This window comes from Phaethon lepturus, unplaced genomic scaffold (genome assembly GCF_000687285.1).
Source record: "Phaethon lepturus isolate BGI_N335 unplaced genomic scaffold, ASM68728v1 scaffold16879, whole genome shotgun sequence".
Classification (NCBI taxonomy): domain Eukaryota; kingdom Metazoa; phylum Chordata; class Aves; order Phaethontiformes; family Phaethontidae; genus Phaethon; species Phaethon lepturus.
The window spans coordinates 33,943-50,787 of NW_010561583.1; positions in this window are offsets into that span (position 1 = coordinate 33,943).

Below are 16,845 nucleotides of genomic sequence, written 5' to 3' on the forward strand. Positions count from 1 at the left end.
TTTGCTTTCATCTTGTGAAAGTCTTCTTTGAATCTGCCTGCCATTGTAAATTATGTTTTCAGCTGAACATGAAAAAATGCACAAGATACAAAGAGCGGCCGTTGGAGCACACACGAGCACGCACTGCCACCTGCTCACAGCTGTAGTTTACATGGGGGAGTTAGCCTGGGAAATAACATCAGCAAAGGCAAAGCGACTGCTCTGACCACAGTCCAGCTGGCGTCTTATAAACATCAACAGTTCTCTTCTCCAGTTGGAGTTTTTAATTTTGCTCTGTTTTTTTTCCAGTGTTTATTAAAGATCGGGGGGGGGGGGGAGGGGAGACAAATATCTATGGCAGTGGCACACACATTGATTCCCATAATATGACACAGTTTGAAGTCATACAGGTATATGTGCCTCTTCTCACCTGTCTCACCCAACTGCATTTCATACTCCATATTTCTGTTTTGTTGCATAGTTCTTCCCTTTGGACTAATAATTAATTCCTCAGTGTGGGGCAGTATGTAATTTTGTTGCCACAGCAGCTAAGGAGTCACAATATGGTTCCCCGTTTGGCCCAAAGGGAGGAAGTAATTGATGCCAATTTTTAACTGATGAACAATACTTCCCTGTGTGTCAGCTCAGACATGTGGTTTGTGCATCTGGGAGCTAAACACAAGGTTTAAATGTTCCCACTCGCACCCCACACAGCAGAAATTTGATGGAAATTCTTCCCCTCGCTGTGCTGTACAACAGCTGCACTGACCGTCTCAATACTGCCATTAAAATCCCTGGGCCGGGGCTCCCTCTCTGGCCCCACAACAAGTGCCATGAGACCACCGACGTCTCAATACATCACATTTCAGAAGATAATGCAAATTTACCAGTCATACGGAGCAACGATGTTGCCAGAGCTTACTGTTTCAGTATTAGTTTTGCCCTTTTGGGCGGTGTTTCCCAGCTTGCTGACCATCAGCGGAATCTCAGGGAAGTGAGACTTTTTTTTCCTCTCTTTTTAAAGTGTACTTCTAGATATTTTGGCTAGGAAAAAAAAAAGGCATTTTTGATTTGATTTCATTTGAAAAAATGAAACATACACAGTTGTTGGGGCACAGGAAACAGGAGACCGCAGGAAAGAAGATAATGTTTATTTGTCGTATTTCTGAATTCATTATTTTTCATCTGAACTCATTTCCAGGGACGAAGTCATGGTTTTTAGACACCTGAGTCCAGCATTACTGAAATAGCAAATGCTCCTTGCAATCCCTCTGCATGTTTAAAGCTGACACATTTCCACCACCAAACTCCCAGCCTTCATGCTCACTTGACAGGAGCAACATCGCCGTTCTGACCTTACCGTGTCCAAAACCAAGACATGAAGAAAGGGCAGCAAGAAGATCAGAACTGCTTACTCTAAGGGGAGAAAGACACATTGCAAAGGCAAATGCAATGAGTGGTGCCTGCCAGGCACAAATTCCTACTCAGAGCTCACAGGAGGATGAGGAAACAATGTTCTTTAAAAGGTTGCACACTTCAAAATTTCTGTGAACTGATAACCCGTGAAACTCATTGCCATTAGACTCTAAGAGCTTAAAACACATCAAGAAAAAGATTAGATGCATATGGGTAAATTCAAACGCTGATATGCACAAGGACACAAAGAAGCTGGGAAGAATTTGACCTGGCGAGCTGGAGGGTATGAAGCAGTACCTGCAGTATATAAAGGTTATGGGTTTTTTCCCCCAGAAAATAATGCTCCATTGGTTCTTGCCAAAGCAGCCAGCCGCCATCTGACATCAGGCTGAGAGCTTCACGATTAATATGTGTAGAATAACCTTTCTGGCACATTTCTTTAAAATTACTGGTCACACTGTAGCTGTGTTTCAGATTTTCCTCCCTCTAGAACCAGATAGTCTGTCAAATGCATTCAGCAAATAATATGTTTACTGAATTTCATTATGTATTAGGAAGCTATTATTCAAAGGAATGTTTTCAATGGTTCATTCAGCTCTGGTCAAGGCTCTGCCATATGGGCTGCTGTTGACTGAATTTGCAAATCCTCCTACATATGCAGCAAAATACCAAGGCATCACAAGAACAAGTTAACTTTATAAATCTCAATCACCTTTTCCCTTTGCTTGAAACAATGCTGCTATTGTCTTATTTGCAAAATTCCTCTTGGGATATAATGATCTTTAGTCACAACAAATCACTGTAATACCACAGAGATCTTAACTTTTACAGTGTGTTTGCAAAATTTAGCAATTAAGCTTGCAAGGTACTTACCAAATGTTTTTCATCTCAGAAATCTGTTGTCTGGGGGCTGCTTTATAAAACATAAGGAGCAAATTCTGCCAGTAGTTGTCTCACATTGACTACAGAGCAAAAGACTGGTAACTATGTCTTAGAGATATAGCTATACATTTACCATAAACTTTGGGAATATTCTAGCAAGTTATAATTAGTATTCATTAATCACAAAGGTGGATTAATTTCTCTTTTTCACATTCCATCCAGGTTTTAATGCATATTATGGACTGCATCCCACCTACTTTGAGGGTCTTTTCCATTTTAACTCCTTCCATTTTTCCAGTTAGTGTTAAAAAAGAAAGCGCAAGTTGGCAATTGCACACTCCTTCACAGTTCTGTGGTCATACTGAAAAAATTACATATAACTCAAAAAGTTAACTTCCATTTCCACTGGCGCGGGAAAAGTGTTTCTAAATTAGCCTTACAGAAAAAAAATCACTGTCATTCTGTTTTATCCTGTGAATGTTTACTGCTGGGTGTGCAACCCCTTCCATCCGGTAGAATACTGAATCCACTGACCCAACCTTTTTTTTGCAACACTGGGCCCTGTTCTTTCTGTACCTCCTGCTAAGTGTCAAATATATTTTGTCTTTTTGTAGAGTACAAAATTAGGGCTATGTATAGGCCTGTAAAAGGGACAACCCTCAGCCAAAACAATAGCAAAATGCTGGTGACACCATTTCAAGTCTGGCAATGAGCCTAACACCACGGGCCAGTCAGAGCCTGTGGATTTTGGCACCAACACGTGATAGAATTTCTCATAGGAATATGCCATAAAAGTTCTTGAAAGCGCAGACAATGTTTGCATTTGGTGTGTTAGGGAATTGAAGACTCCTAGTAAGATCCAGAAAGAAAGCTGCTACGGTCACAACCTTTGCTAGTACTATTCCGAAAGCGTGTTTCAGGACGCCAGGCATGATCTGAGGGCTTGTACAGAGCTCTTAGCTGTGGGTGGAAGACAGAAGGCTGTATCCTACAGAAGCTGCACAGAATTGCAAAGATGAATTTGACAGCAAAGTTGCAGGACTGAGTGGCAAGCCAGCTACTGATGTCCACAGTGTCAAAGGAGCTGTCTGCGAGGATTTGAGGAAAAAGATTAAAATCTCCATTAAACTTTAGCTGCTGGCAAGAAACCCATTAGATGGTATCAGGCAGAGGCCAGTCAAAACAAACTGGAGACTTGGTATTTCAACTCAGTTTAAGAAATATAGACAATGAGGAACTGTGTGAAACAATGATGAACTTTCAAATTCTTTTTATAGTTTGTCTTGAATTTTACCCAGAAGAACACTATCTTGGTGTGAAAAGTGGCATGCAAAAGTAAAAAATTCATACATTTCTGCATTTTCAAAGAACATGAAAGGATACTGAATTAATACATATTTGGTGCAAATTCCTAATCAAGAATGGCCCATCTCTGTAAGGATTAAACATACATTATGATTAGTAAACATGTATTATGATTTTCCTTAGCCTGCTGCTTGATTCCTTCAGACATCTAGTATATTTAAATCATTATGCTCTTTACTATTTGCTCAGTGTCATGAGTGAAAATCCTTCTATAGCAAGAGCATGACTTCACCTTGGAAGCCTTTTAATTACAGCTTTTTCCAGTATTTTTCTAGCTTTTCCTGGTGTTCCTCAGTTTAGCTTTACTTCAGTCCCACATCCCAGCCCTGTAGTGCCAGGGCACGGGAGGAAAACCACTTTCTACAGGGCAGCTGGAGAAGAAGTGGTGATGGAGACAATAAGGCTCAACTAAAAGGCTAGGAGGGAAAACACAGCTTTGCCTTAAAAAAAATTGCACATCCAATTTGCTTTAAAGGAATTGCATCTCCAATCCATAGGCAGCCATGACTGCAAAACACAAGCTGCTGTACCCCCTCTTGCCCCAATGCACACACCCTTCAGCTTCCCCTCCACTTCTCCACAATGAGCCTGAGCACCCCTCCACTCCACTGTCATCTCCCAACAGAAATTTACATATTTTCATGTTCTCCCTCCCTAAACTACCTTCCACCGGAGAAAATTTGACCTTGCCTGAGCTATACTGTACATATGCTACATTGTATATATGCTGTGCCTGGCCTTGCACTTGCCTTGTGACTATGTGGACTTGCCTGGTGGTCACCACACTGTTGGCTGAACCTGGTTTCAGTGGACCCGCTCCGTCCCTCCCGGCTAGGGACGGGGGGACAGCTCTCTCGCCCCTGGGGCCAGCCTCAGCTGCCAGCTTGCCTTTGCTCCCGCAGGCCCCTGAGATAAATGGCTGGGGACGATCTAGTCCTCCTGTGTTCCTCCACACCGCTCTCCCCGTTCTTAGGAAAGCAATTCTTTCTCTATGGCTAGTGCTGGGGACCTGCCTTTCAACGTGAGGCATTCAGCCGAGTTGTGCTGAGATATTCTTAATCTTGCTCTTATCTTTTCTGCTTGGTTCCAGTTCTGAGCTAACTCTATGACAAGCAGCCCAGCCTAGATAAACAATCCCATACCTTATCCTCATCCTAAAAAAGACACTTGTTTCCCAGTTCCTGTGTGGCTGGATAGCTACGCAGATGCTGTGAACATCCTTCTGCATTAAGATTTTTGCTCTGGCATTGTTTGTCTCGCAACTGAACGCTCACTGTCCCACAATGTCTCCTTCATTTTACACCAAATTGTTCAGCAGATTTACAAAGCCTTGCATTCAGTGTCTCCTTCACTTTCCAGAAGAGCAAGAGCTTCAGGAGAAGATTTACTGATCGCTTTGCCAAAGTGAGCACAAGTTTTCAAGGAGATGCTTTATGGTATTCATTTTCCAGTGGCTGACTTGACTCGCCATGCTTCATTAAGACAGCCTTGTGTACTAAGCAAGCCTCAGAAATGGAAAATTGTGTCTTACGGTAATTTAGACACCAGCACCGCCCCCCCCCCCCAACCAAGATTAATTCCTATAGGATATGTGCTGGCACAGTTCCAAGCAGCTGGGCTTACACAAAGCAGCCTCTTATTCTTTAATAGATTCTGGTGAAGTTTTATCCCTATCAATAAAAATTGCCTGTATTATCTGAAAATAGAAGCAATTGATCTTTCCCTGACCTGATCTGGAGGAAACATAAAAAAGCTCATTTTGTTAGGAAACCTAATTAATTTACACTCTCAAAGGTCATCACAAAAACTTTGTTGAAAAGTATTTGGGAAAGCAAAGGAGGCCTCAAAAATGCTATTACTTGCCATCCATCGCGTGGCTGTCACCCATACTGATTCCCAGAGAGTACAGTGAAAGTTTTCTGTGTGCAACAATTGCACAATAGTATGCAAAACAGACAGGATTTCCTAATATTCTCCAGTTTCATGCTGGAGAACTACTAAAAACAACTTTTCTTTTCTTTTCTTTTCTTTTCTTTTCTTTTCTTTTCTTTTCTTTTCTTTTCTTTTCTTTTCTTTTCTTTTCTTTTCTTTTCTTTTCTTTTCTTTTCTTTTCTTTTCTTTTCTTTTCTTTTCTTTTCTTTTCTTTTCTTTTCTTTTCTTTTCTCTCTAAAGCAATCTTCAAAGTATTGCTCTATTTTGGATTTTACCCCTCTCTTTTGAGCAATTAATTTTGAAGTATGTCTATCAAACAACTGACTATTAAGGACATCACTAATTTTATCCTCAAGATTATATGTATTTTAAACCCCTGCCAGCTCTCTCTTTGTTTGTTGAAAATGTAATCAAATCAGGATTAAGGAATTGAGAAGAAGGGGCTAAGGAAACATTTGATCAGAATGTAGAAAGAAGTCTATATATATGATGTATGGCCCCCTTTAATGTACTAAGCATCTTGATATTTGAGCAAAGCAATTTACAGACATAAATGATAGCTTTTAAGAACCTGTTTGATAACTTGGAAAAAATAGACAAGTTTTCAGGCACAGAACTCCAGTCAATCATAATTCAGTGGTGCCTTGCAATTTTTAATGTATTTATTCTTATCACAGGTCAGTACATCAGGCAAGAGTCACCATTTTACCAGCTGTGAATCAAAGTATATAGACAAATAATTAAAGGTATTGCCATCCAAATGACAGAAATAAGAATTAGGCACTTAAATACAGTTACAAATCTGTGCTTTAGCTATTTGCATAGAGACATACATGGCACCTGAAGTGGAAGAGAGATCCGAACACTTGTACATGAACTGAACACCCGTTCCCACAATCCCACAATACAATCAGGTCTTTCTGCCAATGTTTTGTATAAACATGCAATTATCTTTTTTAGCTACTTGCATCCTACTTTTGGACAGAAACAAAATGCTATGGAATAGTAATTGTGTAAAAACTGAAGCTAGACCTCAGGCAAGCTCTACATGCAAAGTCAATCCTAATTTGAATGCTTCCAAGTTAAGGAGTGATTCCAAAACTCAAATAAAAAACATCTGACTACATGTAATTTTTACAGTGCTCTGGTTTTTCAGTCCATCATATTTCATAAATGTACTTTAATGTACTGAAATGTTTTGGATGTGTGAGAAATTTTATACATTTGAAGTTCTGAACTGTATCAAAGCTCCAGGAAACAGGCCCATTTAAAAGGAGATACTTCTGTGTAGCTGTAGATAAACCATCTGACAGACAAAATGCCTACAACTCTGATGTTGGGCCTTAACACTGGTATTTCTAACTCCTAAAATGCACTTTTGTCTGCTCTCAGAGCTACAATAAAAAATAATCACTGTAAGAAAGCAGCTGCCCGAAGAGATATAGAAGAAGAAACTCACAGAAAAGTAGGAGATGAAAGGGAAATGTGTGTTAACAAGAGCCAGTGGAAGCACACAGGACTTCATTAATAGCCTTCTGGTCCCTTGGGGGCTTTGCTTCGCAACCCAACACCCCCCACCCAAGAAAACCAGCTGGCAAGTGCCTCCGATTCCAGAACTTGTCTCCAAACCAGAACGGCCTAATTAAAGAGTAAAGATCTTCGTCAAGAACTAATAACTGCTTCACATCTCTCAGAGCATGAATCAAAACCTTTTCATATTTTTACAAGTAAATTAAAGCTGTCTAATTGGATTAGAGCTTCAGGAATTGCAGGTATTCACCTGCACATCCTGTGATGATAGTTTTAAAGCTGATTTGAAGCTGTGTTGTCATACATGGGGCCATTGTCAGCACCCATGGATTGGCTTTCAAAGCTGTTATCAGATCCTATGTCAGCCATACCTCACAGAATTTTAGGAAATAGTTTGCAATAGTAACATGAGGTTTGTGTGAAATTTTGTAATTAGAGTTTTAAAAAAATATATCACCCTCACAAAGTGAGAAGTCAAAGGGAATCCAACAGTTTCAGTGTGCCATGCTTTTACTAAAATATACCTAAAACGGTAAGTAGTTAATGCCCATTTTAAGAACTGTTTGATTGCATCATTTTGTAACTTTATTTGATGCACACCTTAGACTATGTCTTCAATGAAAGCGAAATCAAGCAAACTGTACGAATGAGCCCAGAAAAAGGTATTATGAGGAGGCAGTGTCAGAGTCAATGCTCACTTCTGCCCTTTGCTACATTTTTTTCTGTTGTGCCAGGCAGAAATAACTCCCATCTTATGATTAAAAGAAGTTCTGCTCTCAGGATTCATTGCAATGCTTACACACCCATTGTCAGTGTAGATTTTGTAAAAAACAGGAAGACAGCTTTTTTTGGAAATGGAACTTTTCAGATCCATTTTGGCCACCCCGAAAAATGTTAAATGTTCCGTTTCCCAACATCTGTGTGTTGTAAGAAAACTCTCCCACAGAAAGCTGAGCTTTATCCAGGATAAGTGCATAGTTTCTAAATCTGTTTCATTCTCTGTTTCATTCGTTCATCTTTATCATTATTATATTTAGACTCAGTTTGCTGCATTATTTTAAACTTCTTTGGTTTTTTGCTTTGATTGTCTATTTGAGCAAATCTCTTAATGATGGTACTCTACGTTGGAAATCAGAGATCTAACACACCATGCTGGGAAGCACAGATTAGCCTGACTCTTGAGTGAGCATGTATCATCTTATCAGGAGCCTGAGCCAACGGTTACCATATTCCCTGGGACTGATGCCATTAAGTCTTCAGGGAATGTTCTACCAGAGTTAAAATGAGGAATGACCTTTAGATAAAATGGCAGCATCCAAACAGTTTAGACATCCTGTTTTAGCTGGAAATATATTCTGAGCTGAAATTATTTTAGGATCTTTTTTTTTTTCTGACATTAATATTCTGCTATATTTGATCCATATTACTTTGTACCTCAAAACTGCAGCATTATGTAAAATGTAGCATGTACAGTTTAGCAGCTTTCAAGCTGATTATGAAATCTGAACAAGTAGAGAGCTTTCCTCAGAGAAAAATTCATGATATTACATATTTGTATTAATTCATAGGTGCATGATTTGCCAGAAAGCACTAATGTCCTTCTTCATGATCACATTAGCAATTTCTAATCTATGATATCCTTCTACACAGACAGCTGTTAGATTGGTTTAAATGAAAAACAACTCTGAATTGTATTTGCAGAATGTGTGAATACTTGGATTCTTCGTTAAATGAAAAGTATTGTTAATGTAACAGGAACTTCATGTGTGAATAAGAGTCTAAAGTGTTCATTTGCTTATGTTCTCGCAAAACCCTTAGAGAGTATTCACAGGATGTCTCCGAGGGGTAGATTTTGTATCTGGGATTAATGGAAAGATGTGTCACATCATGTCCAGTCTAGCAATTCACCATTATCTACTGTGCTTCTGAAAAGTTATTAATTATTTTAGCAAGTATAGAATATATTTTGGGACCATTAAACATGCTGAAGAACCTTATGCTAAAGTTTCTGTAAAGAATTCTCTACTAAAAAACCACCAGCGTAAACGAGAATCCAAAGCCCATTAGGAACACATGAAGAGCTAATGTCGATTATTCAAAGTTTCCATTTTTGTGAAATCATGCTCAGGGGTGTATTTAAACATTGTTAGTATTTAGGGAGGAGCTGGGTACACCAAGAGAGAACCGAGATACAACCTCACATTACCTAATCTTCCACTACCTATCTTCTTTCCAAATTATATTGCCAGTCCCTTCTTTCCCACTTTCCCATTTTCCACTTCTAATGAGTGACTCATTTGAGAGACGTGCCACAAGACGCAACACACTGACTGGGCAATCTCCTAACTTAGCCAGAAGGAAGTGCTGAAAGCTGGATGTCTACATGCATGCTGGAGGTAATCACCTATTTCCATTGAGAATTAACAGCTGCAAGCTTGGCCAAAATGGTCCTTTTCCAAAGGATCCTAATGGTTAGAGCACCCTTGTGAATTGAAAAGTACCTGGAATGAAATCCTCCACAGTTAAATAGTATTTGAGTGTAGGTAACCTAACCCTCTGCAGAGGAAAGAACCAGTGCAGTTGTGAAGGAACCATTACAATGGATATTTCTGAATTGCTTCTGTTGAACCCATTCCAACTGGCACTCAGAAAATTCACTAGAAAACTCTGCAGGTCAGAGCGGATCTCTGAAATGCAGAGGAATCCAGCTCTGGTCTCTACTATGTTCATCATCCCTACGAAAAAAGACATACTAGTTCCATGGGGCTTTAAGCACAACTCAGTATGAAGACCAAAGGTTTAGTTTTAGAGAAATTTCTGTAATTTTTTCTCCCCTTAAAAATATCAAAGTCACATAATACATGCTTCACTTCAGTCCAGAATGCTTGAATGGACCTTGTCGATATCTCTCTGTAAAGTGAGAAAGGGGAAACCAAGATTGGGAATAAGATATGTAATTGCAGAAGCTTCCCTGGAACTGGAGGTTCAGGTTGGAGCCTTACAGGACACAGCCTTTGCTCCCATTAATGCCAATACGGACTTTGTTATGGACTTGAAACGTACGCAAGAGTGGGGCAAAATCTAGCAAAACTAACCATAAGCTGTGTTGCAACACAATCCTATTGTGGCTGCGAGACCTGAGGCTGCTCGAGTGGCCCCCAGGGACGGACTCTCGGGGAGAGGAGATTAGAGCTGGCTATGTGAGAAAGTGTGGCCTCCCTTTATCTGGATCCCACAGTGAAAGTCATCCAAAGTGCAGGACTTTTCCAGGCTTTTGTCATCATATAGTGGCGGGGAAGGTGGCAGCTTATAAAAACTTTCATTGGAGGAAATTCTCTTGGTTTTATTAAACATTCATCTACTCCTTATAAAGTAGAATAGCCATGGCATTGAGCTCCACAAGTTGTTTTTGCAAAACTGAATTAATATCAGATCACATTTTCAGATCTGCACTTACGAAGTATGCTTTTCGCTGATGATTTGCAGTCCCTCTTTCCAAGGCAGTTTTTGGCAGGGCTTCTCCCCCACCAAAGAGCAAAAATGATTTCTTTTTCCTTGCTAATTACACTATTACCTATACTTAAAATCAGGGAAAGCAAATAGGCTGAAAATTTGACCCTAGACTATATGTGGGAGGCAGGGTGCCAAGAAATACTGAAACACATGTAAGTTCTGTTTTCTTAGCAGGAAAGGCAGCAATTGTGAAAGCTCGAGGATATCTACACTGGGTGGTAAAGCTGACAGCAGAAAATCAAAGAAATCTTAGCGCTAAGGCAACAGTGTAACAAAAAATACACGTCAGCTCTCATGGCCATGCAGATTATCGCTCAGATAAGACTGTGATAGAGGGTAAGAATTCTTTCCCAGTATGGTGTTGACTCTGCTTAAGCTTTAATCTGTTGTTCTTCGCCTTTCGGATCTCTTGCTTCAGAACACAAACACTAAGTTGACAAAAGCTGTGTTTGCACATTATAGCTACTTGCAAACTAGCGTTTCAAGTTCAAGTTTAGTCATACGAGCACACAAAGCAGAATGAAGTGGAAAGCTGTGATTTTAGCAGGGATTTAATCTCTTTTGTTCTTTGACCTTTTGTGGCTCTCAGAACACATCGACGCTCCTGTCGCATGAGTTGCCTTACTGGCTGAGTTCATGCTGATACAGCCAGGCAAGCGTTCAAGTGCAACCAGAAGTGTAGGTTTTGATGGTATTTGGCACTCTTTCTGGCAGCAAGCACTATACCCCAGTGGGGTATAAATCCTGTGGATCAGCCCAGGTGCAATCCCAAGCACAGCGACTCCTGCAGCTGGGCAGAAGGAGCCGCGTAGGTACCTCAGTGAGGAAGCAACTTTAGAAAGCAGCTGCTCAGGTAGCTGGCAGTGCCCTGAGCCCGGGGCGACCGCCTTCTCTGTGGAGGGCCAGAAAAAGGCAGAGCAGCGCTTGAACAAGGCTATTAAACCCCACAATACAACTTTTTCAAGTCTGATTATTAAGAAAACAACACACTGCATTTTCAGTGTACGTAATAGGAATTTTTTATGTCCCCTTCCCTTTTATGCTACGAAGCCTTTTCAACTAACAGCCCTGTAATGGAAGTCTCCCAGTTAAAAGTGCAACAGGAACTGAATGACTACAGAGGGAACTCACAGCAGAAAAGGAACCCACAGCAGGAGGAATGAGCTGGCTGAGGCCCTCCACAACGGTGATCAGTCCAGATGGAGCCAGCGGTAATTTGTGGTTTACCTAGGTGATAACAGGTCTCTCATTCTCTGACACCAGACTCTTAAAAAAAAAAAAAAACAAAAAAAACAACCAAACAGGCTTCTGGGATTTCTCATCACAATCTATCTCTCGCCTGTGCTCGTCTCTCAAAAATTCAGCCAGATACACTCTTATAATGATACTCATGACATAAATTAAGAGAATCTCTCCAGGCATTTATGTATCCAAGCTGCAACTGCAATTCTGGAGAGTAGCAATGATAGCTGCTATATCAGGACTATTATATGGAAGAAAAAGATCTGGTAAGAAAAAACGTGTTACTTTTGTATTTGAAATCTGAGAGACAATTGGTACCAATGCTTCACATTGTTGGAGATCACCACAAATGGGTATTTACCATCTGCAAGACAGACTTGCATCTTGTAGGGATCAGGTGCAAAATAAAAACTGCAGGTGTAGTGTTGGGAGTTTTTTAAATGGTTCAGCCCCATGGAAAGAATCAGCAAGATTTAGGAGTATCCTGGGTATTCAAACTGAGAGAGCTGCCTAAGTTCAGTAACCTTCATATTGTAGGCCAGTGACAGCCCTGATGGTAGAATTGTCCAAGTGATCATGAAAAAAGGTAGCAGAATGAGTGAATGGGAGTTTAGGGAGAGAGCTGCTACAGCTATGCGGGCCTGGGCATCCAATCTAAGACAAAGAGCCTCAGATGCTTTCCTCACACAGTGAGTTTTTTTAATCCAGGTCTTATCATATTTAACATGACAAAACATGACAAATTCAGCATGATGCTTTTATAAGGCAGCTCTAGCTTCTGTTTTGGTATCACTAGTTTACTGCAACTATGCCACAGTTGCCTTCAGGGTATGCTTCAGTCAGTTCTCACTTCAACTTTGTGACTGCCTATTTCTTTTTCAGGAGACCTGAGGTCAGAAAAAAAATCAGGTGACCAGAAAAGACCCTGTCTTAGGTATGTGATATATCCACATATCTCTGAATATTAAGATGTATGACCTGCAGTTGTTTCAGAATTCCCAGAGCACAGCAGCTTGCTGGACTGCCAGCTTTTACCATCTGTCAGACATAGTTCTCACACTTCATAAGGCTGGCTTTCACACTGATGTTATTTTCCTGTAACAGTTAATAAATTCCATCCAAATCTCAAAGTGTTTCGCATAGCTCGCTGAAGAATACCTCCGATAAGGCGTGCTTGTGCAGCTTAACAGACCTCCATGGAATGCCATGCCAGCTTTTCCATTGAAGGGAATACAGATAATGTTCCTGAACAGTGAATGCTGAAAGCAAATTATTAAATAAGAAGAAAATGTACTGAAGAAGGCTAAAAAGGAAGTAACTACTGGAAATGAACTACTTTTTAGAGAAAGCCACTTATTTCGAGATCTGGTTCAGTTAAATAATGGCATTGGTATAACCTGTGCCAAATACAGATAGAACAATGCATCACAGTGGGGAAAAAATATTTCTGTATTTTGTGTGCATTTCATCTTTTCCAAATTAACAAAATCCATGGAACCACTTTTGGAAAACCTTCCTTGGATATTAGAAGGTTGCCATCTGCTTGCTTTCTTTTCTTTCCTCAAAGACAAAGCAGACTCACAACACCCAAGCATCTCCATCCTTGCAAATACAAGATAATTTTATATATTCTTATAAATAGGGAACAGGCCTGAACAGCTTACAACATTGTAACTGGTTGAATAGCCTTCTAATATAAGAATACATGGAATTCCATTCTGGATCACACCAGTGGGCCACCTAGCCCAGCAGTACATCTTAGACTGTGGCAATGTGAGGCAAGAACATGAGCCTGGGACAGTATCTGTGGCCCCTTTCCCCTATATTCCCCAGCATCCAGAATTGTTGTATTAGGAATGTGAAAGTAGAAAAGCTTGCCTAATTCTTAGAAAGTCCATATATAAACTTGCTGTCCTTGAATTTGCCTAATCCCCTTTGAATCTCCTGATGCTATTAGTTTCCACTGTCCCTCATGGCAGCAAGTTCCAGATGCTCAATACCTGCTGTGTTGTGTGAAGAACTTTCTTTTATCTGCTTAAAAGAGATACTAGTTTTACTGCGTGCTCCACACCTCTGGTTGCAGGATTTGCTGAATAACACTTTCTGCATTCACCTTGTCCATCATCTTGATGATTTTGTAAACCTAAATTACTAGTCCCTCCAGCTTTCTCATTTTCAAACTGCAGAGATGTCTCCTTACAATACAGCTGTGTCAGCACTTTGATCACTTCAGTTGCTTTTCTCTCCACTGACTCTAACTTCAGCTCATAATTCTTGAGATATGGAGATGAGGCTGCACATACAGTCCAAGATTTAAAGCTTCTCCAAGGTTTTAAAGAGTGACAAACTAAAGCCTTTACATTAACCCATACTGAAGCTCATCTGCCAGGTTTGATCCACTCAGTTTCACGAGGTTCTTCTAGAGTTCTTCACTCTTACTCTGTTACATGAATGTGCAAAAGAGCTTAGTAACATTTGCATCCTTGGAAATTTCAACTATGTCAGCGATGAAGATGATAAATAAAACCAGTCCCAGCACTGAAGCTCAACCTTTTGCTTGCCATCTTTTAATCAGATTTCAATCCACAAATAAAGCATTCTTCATATACCATGGAAAACTATTTTTTAAATAATGTAATTTTGAATCACAGTTTATATATTTCGTGACACATAAAAGGAGATACTGCTGCACTGCTTATGCAGCACTGATCATTGGAGGACCCCCTTGCTTGACTCTCTCCCATTCTAAGAAGCTCAACTTTTTGCTTGCCATCTTTTAATCAGATTTCAATCCACAAATAAAGCATTCTTCATATACCATGGAAAACTATTTTTTAAATAATGTAATTTTGAATCACAGTTTATACATTTCGTGACACATAAAAGGAGATACTGCTGCACTGCTTATGTTATTTTTTATTTCAAACACCTGTATTTGGCTAGGTGAGGGCTTTCCACAGAAATAAAGGTGGAACAGGCTGATACTCTTCAAAGAAAACTTGTAGATCCTGCTTGGAGCCCACAGGTAGCTTTAGAGAACTTGCATGCCAAGTTCTATACCTGAGCTATATCTCAGGCAACTCTCCTCATTTGTTTGTCACTCTCCAAAGGTCTCCTTTTGACCTTAGGGTTCAGTTCTCCAACCTCTGACAATATGGATTAACCTAACTGACTCAAGCTGTTTTATCTGGAAATGGGATAATTCAGTGGAATTGTAATGAATTTACACAAAGGTATCTGAAAGAATTTAGCCTGAAGTATGCAGTAATGTGCAAAAATAAATGTTTTTAATAAAACAAATCAAATTACTTTGAGTGGGAAAGAGAATGTTTAAAAATGTTTCAACATCTTTGTGTTTCCCATTAGTCTCTCTTGGATCATGGAAAAAATGTAAACTTCAGAGACCAAAAGTTCTTAGGCTACTTTAACTCTGTGTGAGTCTCTGTTCCACGTAGATGTCAGTCTTTCTCCTATTCCTGTACTTGCTCATGGTCTATTATAAAGTTTACCAGTCACTGACCAATACTTCTGGCATCATATATGGGCATGGCCTTTTCTGCTCAGTGTTTGTGTAAGTCGGCATTGTCAGAATGGCTGAAGGAGACAGTAAATACTAACGGTGCAGTAACCAGAAGCTCCACAGCTAAAGGGAATCAGCTCAGTAAGAAAGAGTTACAAGTCTCGTGAGTAAACAGCTTGAAAATCTTTCCACAGGAAGAACTTCATAATCTGGCTTGGATTGTTTCTCTGAAGAAGCAGTTTCAAGGCCATAGTTCTTTCTAAAATTATTCTAATGATCCACATATTACATTACTATGTATTACAGTTTTGTTATTGCAACTTAAGAGATCAGAAATGAAAATCCGATGAAGGGTATTATTTTGGATTGTATATTCCTGGACATTACATGACCACAGCAGCAGAGATTCAAACAATTCATTACTTTTGATAATACTTTTACTGTTACTAATAAAAGGACAAATAAATTGACTTTTAAAATGCACAAATTCCAAAAGAAAATGGAAGTTCAATATCTAATAAAAAACTCAGTAAAAACATCTGAATTAATACCACTCTGTTGTCTGGAAGTCTAGCTCAAATATGAACATATTGCTGTTTTTTTCTACAATTGTAAGTAGAAAACTTTTAAGATTGTATAAATGTGTTAGCAAGGGGAGATAATCCTTTGAGAACAAAAGCTTCATCCATAATAATGTTTTGTTTAAACTTCAACTGGTGTATACCCAAAATCAGACTTACACTCACAAACACAATTCTACATGTAAACAGCAAATTGTATAAACAACTCTTTATTAGCCAAACTGACCATTTTTTTGAGAAATAAGCTAAACATACATATACATGTATGTTTGTGTTCACATACACACACATGCATGAACGTGTTCCCGGAATTGCTACTGGAAGCTTGTCCCTTAATGTACCCTAAATCTGTATCTGCTCTTTTCAAACCATGGAATTTATCTTTCTTTAATATACTGCATTATAGAATACACATGCAAAAAAAAGAAGGAAACTGCTCTTACAATGCTCCACAAAAGTTTTCATGTCCTCAGCTTCTGAAACATTTAAGATTATTAGCTTGCTGGCAGGCTCCTGAGGAATTTTAAATCTATGCCTGTGCTACTTATTTTAGGCTCTCTCTTCCAGTGTTATGAAATCAGCAAACTCTCTTGACTTTCTTAGTAATTCCATTTCATGTGGTTCTGGCTTTCAGGCAGATTCAAGAATGACATAATCGTCTTTTCCCTCCCACAGGTTTTGGACTGTTGCCGTTGGTTACACCCTTCCGAGTAATGTGCAACATGAATCTCTGTCTGATCCCATATGCCCATAAATGGAAGACAGCCCAGCAAAGATGACTAAAACACAGTTTCTTGGCTTTCTGTCGATCATTGCCATAGGTAGAGTATGGCTTCTTCAGGTTTTTTCCTATCAGTTAACATTACTTAGGCTTCAGTGCAGGAA